The sequence below is a fragment of the Theobroma umbraticum genome, unplaced genomic scaffold (assembly GCF_002168275.2).
Source record: "Theobroma umbraticum cultivar Fairchild unplaced genomic scaffold, ASM216827v3 scaffold_89.0, whole genome shotgun sequence".
Classification (NCBI taxonomy): Eukaryota; Viridiplantae; Streptophyta; class Magnoliopsida; order Malvales; family Malvaceae; genus Theobroma; species Theobroma umbraticum.
This window is the reverse complement of record NW_018397271.1, coordinates 1,120,135-1,125,979: the sequence shown is the minus strand read 5'-3', so window position 1 is coordinate 1,125,979 and position 5,845 is coordinate 1,120,135.

Genomic DNA, 5,845 nt, shown 5'->3' with positions numbered 1-5,845 from the left:
TGTAAATGCTTGGTGGAAGCTTGGAAATTTCACCATTTATAGTGAATTGGTTTGGAAAATCCTTGGTTGAACAATCAAGGTAGTGGATGTAGGTCTTTGACCGAACCACTATAAATCTTTGTGTATTGTTTTCCCTACTTTATTTTTCATTTCATTCCTTGTTAGATTATTCTTTATCTTGCATTTAACTTCCCATCATTGAACCTAAACTTGGCCCTAAATAGAGGTCAAATTTTGTAAGAGCCAAAAAATGCTATTCACCCCCCTCTAGCATATTTATTTGGGACCAACAGAAAGCATCTTGTTCTTCCAATTAGAGATTCTCTTAAGAACTTTCTTTTTAACATACTCAAATATTTACTTTTTAGACCCTCCACATATAAGGGGTATACTAAGAAACTTAACCCCTATTAATCTCTTCTTACTCCTTACAGTTGACTATCTGCTTCAATATCTTCCTCACTTGTATTCTGGCTGAACAAAATAACATATTTGTCATAATTTATTTGTTGGCTTGACTCATGCTCAGAAAATAAATTTCTCAGAGCTCGCACTTCTAGTAACTTCGTTTTACCAAAGATGATACTATCATTGGCGAATAACAGGTGAGTCAAAGTTAGGCCACCTCTATTAATCTTCAATCCAAAAATATTTTTGCTAAGAGTTGCTTCATTTAACAAAGAAGAAAGGGCTTTAGTAATAATGACAAATAAAGAAGAGGATAAAGGATCACCTTGTCTTAATCTTCTTGTGGGCACAATTATGCATCTAGGGGCACCATTAACAAGAACCAAATAAGTGATTGTGGTAATGCACTGCATAATCATGTCAACAAACTTTTTTGGAAATTTCATCTTCATTAAAATATCATGGACAAAAGACCACTCTACTTTGTCATAGGCCTTACTCATATTCGATTTCAACGCAAAGTTGCCAACCCGTCCTAGTCTTTTGTTATGGAGATAGTTGTTGTGTGCTTTCTTTGTGTGATGTGAAATGTGTTCAAAATTACATGCATAATACAAACAAAGATTACAAGCAAATGTACATGATTGTAACTAGTAATACGGTGATAAGCTGAGTTTGTTGATCCTTCGAGGAGTTGGTGTATTACTTGTTGCTAATTACTAAAATTAAAACAAGTTAATTTTATCCAAGCACCAAATTTTGAGAAATGATTAAAAGGTAATCTAATTAACTAATTCTAATATAAGAAGTGTAAATAACAAATTGAGGTGGAAGTAATGGTTTAATAATCTAGGATTATGGTATCCTTTAATATTTCACTTAGAGTTGTGTTTGCTTAATTAATTAATCTTAATGGAAATTGATGCTAATCTAGAATCCTAAAGCATGTGTAATACTCTGTCAAGATAATATACAGTTGCTTAACTTAATTGAATCACTCTATATCTATAGAAAAGAACAAAATTAAGTTCTTTAATCCAAGGTTCTAAAAATTGACTATATGTGGCAACTAGTTATATGTCTACTCTAATTGCAAATCCAAACACTTAAATTCATTTCTAAGTGAAGTGAACTCACATTACCCAAATCAAGGTTTAATTTAGACTAACTCTTTCAAGTATCATCTAAATACCTAAGCGCATTTAATGGTGATCAAGAAAATAAATGGGCAATAAATTCAGATATGAGTAAACATCAATGTTTCCATTAAAAATAAGTAATAAACCAACACAATATGCAAGCTACATATTAAAATCCACCATAACGCTAGATTAAGAGTTCTAGCTCAACATATTTAAAATACAAACACAAATATCAACAAAAAGAAGCATTTTTACAAAGAGAGAGAGAGAGAAAATCAAATCTAGAGTGAGAAATTCTTTGGAGCAGCTTTATTATCCTTCAATCTCTTGATTTCCTCCTTTTTTTTCCTTTTTGGTTTCGGCATATTTTTCCCAAATTTGTGTTTGAATCCTTCTCTTTTTTCGAGACCAAAAAAATTGTATTTATACCTTTTTTATTGGCCATTTGATGTAACATAGAATGGCTAATAATGTGCAAATTCATGTATTGGTGCTAGGTGCCGAATGGCTGGTGCTTAATGTTCTGTCTTTGGCCTTTTCAAGCATTGAGATGTCTGGTGCCAAGGCACTCAAGCTACTGTCCATGATCCCTTTTGAATTGGATGAAGTTCTGAACATCAAAGTTGTAGCTCCTCTTCTTATCTTTTCATAGTGCAAGAATTGTGTTGATCGTATTTTTGTAGCGGACGATATGCTCCAATTACTACTGCATAGTCTGAAGTCAACTTAAGGAAAAGTGCATGATTCTTTGTAAATTTGACTTCCAAGCTTTTTTGCACCTTCACCAACATATAGCACAATCAATAGAAGGTACAAACAAGACTTAATAACATGAAAATAAACTCAAATTACTTAATTAAACTACTACAACATGCATAAAGTAAATACTAAGACAAATGTGAAAACAAGGCCTACATTAATTAAAAATAAGATGACATTAGTCATTTTTAAGCTCAAAAGAATGCAAGAAAACTCTATACAATAGAGTTATCACACTCCCAAACTTAACCTTTTGCTTGTCCTCAAGCAAACTTTAAAACAAAAAGGAAATATGCAAAATGAAGACAACATCTAACTAGAATTAAGTTGCACCAAGTTAATGATAATCTTTATGTTCTCATAAGTCATCTCATTTTCTCTCAACTTAAAGAAAAACATGAATGTTATTCAAGTTCACATTTCAGCTCACATGCAAGCTCATTCTCGAATGGATTCTTGTCTGTGTGTGCAATCTCTTACAATGAACCATCATGCAATCCGAATAAATTTATGCTCATGCAAAATTGATATTAGTCTTGAGTTTTATAGGTTTGCTTTTCGTCTCTCTCTCTACTAATATAGACTAGCACTTAATCATGGATCCTAAAGACTTTATTCGGCTTGTAACGTGTGGCTGGGGTAATGGTAGGATATGGGATATTATGTGGCTCAATTCACCTTAAGCACATAATCAATCTTGGACCTATTTAGAGCTTTATTTTCCTTCACCCAATACATTCATTGTGCATCAAAAATTTCTTTTATTCAACACTTCATTCTTTTTCTTCCCTTTCTTTGTCTTTTTCTCAATTTTCACACCCCTAAACTTATTTCTTTTATTGGGTAGTAAGATGAATACAATTGTGTTGAGTGTTTAATCACTTTTCATCTTTACTACCTTTTTTCTCACTATCTAGCTCATTACACTTCTTAAATTGACTTATGCACTTAGGAGTGAGGGATGTAAAAATTGAAACTTTTTATGTAAAGGTCTAGGCTAATAATTAAGAGTTTAAATAAAGAAAAGGTTACATTAGGCTCAAAAGGATATTCTAGGGATAAATATAAGGCAAGGTGCCTCGAAAGGCTTAATCGGTCCAAGGATGGCATAAGTCATTTCCTTAACTAAGTATGGCCTAGGATTTTGCCTTGAGAAAAACTCAAACAAATTCTAAAACGTAGACATTATTCAAAATTTTACATTCACAAAAATCTTCTCTAAATGTATATGACAATTCAATGCAAAAGATATAGTGCTCAAATTGTGGAAAATCTCATCCTACAATGATGCTTATCATGAGAGTTCAACATAATACTTAAAGAACATTTACATTTATAAGAGAAAAAGATAACAAGATAACTATTTTTCATCATTGGATAGGTGAATCAAAGAAATTGCCTCAACTAACTCTAGCTCAAAATATTTAAATATGCAAAAAATTAAATGATGAACAACTTAAATAAACTTAAAGTCTAAAAACATAAATGCAAAAAGAGGAAAATAAAGCTGAAAAGCTAAAAAGTTCCCCCCAAACTTAGAATTAAAATTATCCTGAATGTTAAAAAGTAAAGAAGAAAAGTCAAGAATATTCCCCTGATTAGCAAAGATCCTCTAATATGTCTTTTCATCCTTATTATATCCAAAGTTGTTGGGAGGACCCATTAAGGTGATAAAAATCTAAATAAGAAAAAGAACAAAAACAAATTAATTGAAAAATCTAAAAAAAAAATTAACCGTAAATAAAAAAAGTAAGAGTTTCAAAAATTGGGGTTGCCTCTTAAGAAGCGCTTCTTTATAATCACTAGCTTGACTATGGCACCCCATTCTACATTTCTTCATTCATAACGTATGGCTTGAGGCCCATTCCATTAGCCATAAGTGCTCTAGTGTTCTCACTCTCTATCTCTATTATCATACACACATAAATCTTGATCACTATAAAAGGACCTAACCATTTTGCCTTATGTTTCCATGGAAAAAGTTTGAAGGTAGAATTACTGAGTGACACATACTGTCCAACATGAAAATCAAGACAATTGGGAATAGCTGGACAATGCTCTTCATGGGACTGCTCGATTTTGATATGTGGAGGTGGCAACTTTAACTCGAAGGTTGGTGCTTGATCACTTATAGGTGGAGAAATAAGCTTACCCTTTCCGTCATCAACCACATCCATTCTAAAGTAACTAATTGAAGAGGCATGATGCTTAATTGAGTTGATAATATTGAACTTTACTATTTTTTCTCCAACTCTAAAAGTTATCTTACCTTTCTTTACATCAACAAGTGCGTCTACAGTTGCCAAGAAAGGTCATCCCTAGATTAGAGGAATTTCCTTATCTTTTTCTATCTCAAGCACAGGGAAGTCAATCGGGATGTAGAGATGCCTCACTTTAACCAACACATCCTGCATCATCCCAATAGGGTGACGAATTGTTTTGTTTGCTAATTACAAGGTGACTATAGTAGGTTGAATGCCCTTTAGTCCAAGTTTCTAGCACTTTAGTCCAAGTTTCTAGCATCAGACAAAGGCATTAGTGACACGCTAGCACTTAAATCACATAAAGTTTTGGAAAATTTAAAACTACCAATAGCATTAGGTATAGAAAAACTCCTTCGATCCTTAAGCTTTGGTGGTAGCTTGTTCTGAATAATAATACTGCACTCATCAATGAGTGTCACTGTCTCATACTTACCTAGGTTCTTCTTTTTTGTCAAGATATTTTTCAAAAACTTAACACATGAAGGCATCTACTCTAACATTTCAGTGAAAGGAATGTTGATGTAGAGCTTCTTGAATACCTTTAGAAATTTTTGAAATTGAGCATTTGACTTTTACTTTTGGAGGTGTTAAGGAAATGAAAGAGGAGGGTGTGTTACCAGTGTATCCTTGACTTGCACTTGCTTGTTTGACTTTCCAACTTTTGGTTCATTCTTAACTAGCTTCTCTTGTGGCTCTTCTTACTTGTTATTACTGCCAACCTTTTTCCCACTCCAAAGGAATACTACCATAGAAGGTTCCTAGCTTTCCTTTCTAAGATTACTTGTTATCGTGCTTTCCTTGTTTTGTTGCCTATTCCTCACAAATTGCACAATCTCCGTACTCAAATGACACTGATCGGTTGAATACCTTTCACCATAATAATCACAAGAAATAAAGGGACTCTATACTGAATGGACTCCAAAAGAAGTAATATCATTCCTCATATTTGTAATCTTCATAAGAGGGAAGAACTTGGTAAGAAACTGTTGTGTAAGGCCATCCTCAATAATGATGGAGTTGGTGGGAAGAAAGTTTAACCAACTTTGGCCTTATCTCGTAGTGAGAAAGAAAACAACCTCAATAAAATGATGTCATCAGTAACCCCATTATGCTTAAAGTTATCACAAATATCCAAGAAATTTGAAATGTGCACATTTGGATCGTTATTTAGGAGGCCTCCAAATTGAGTAGACATTTAGATCATTTGAATGATGACCAGCTTAATCTCAAATTATTGGCTTGAATTGCCAGCCTCCAAATGCTTAAATGAAG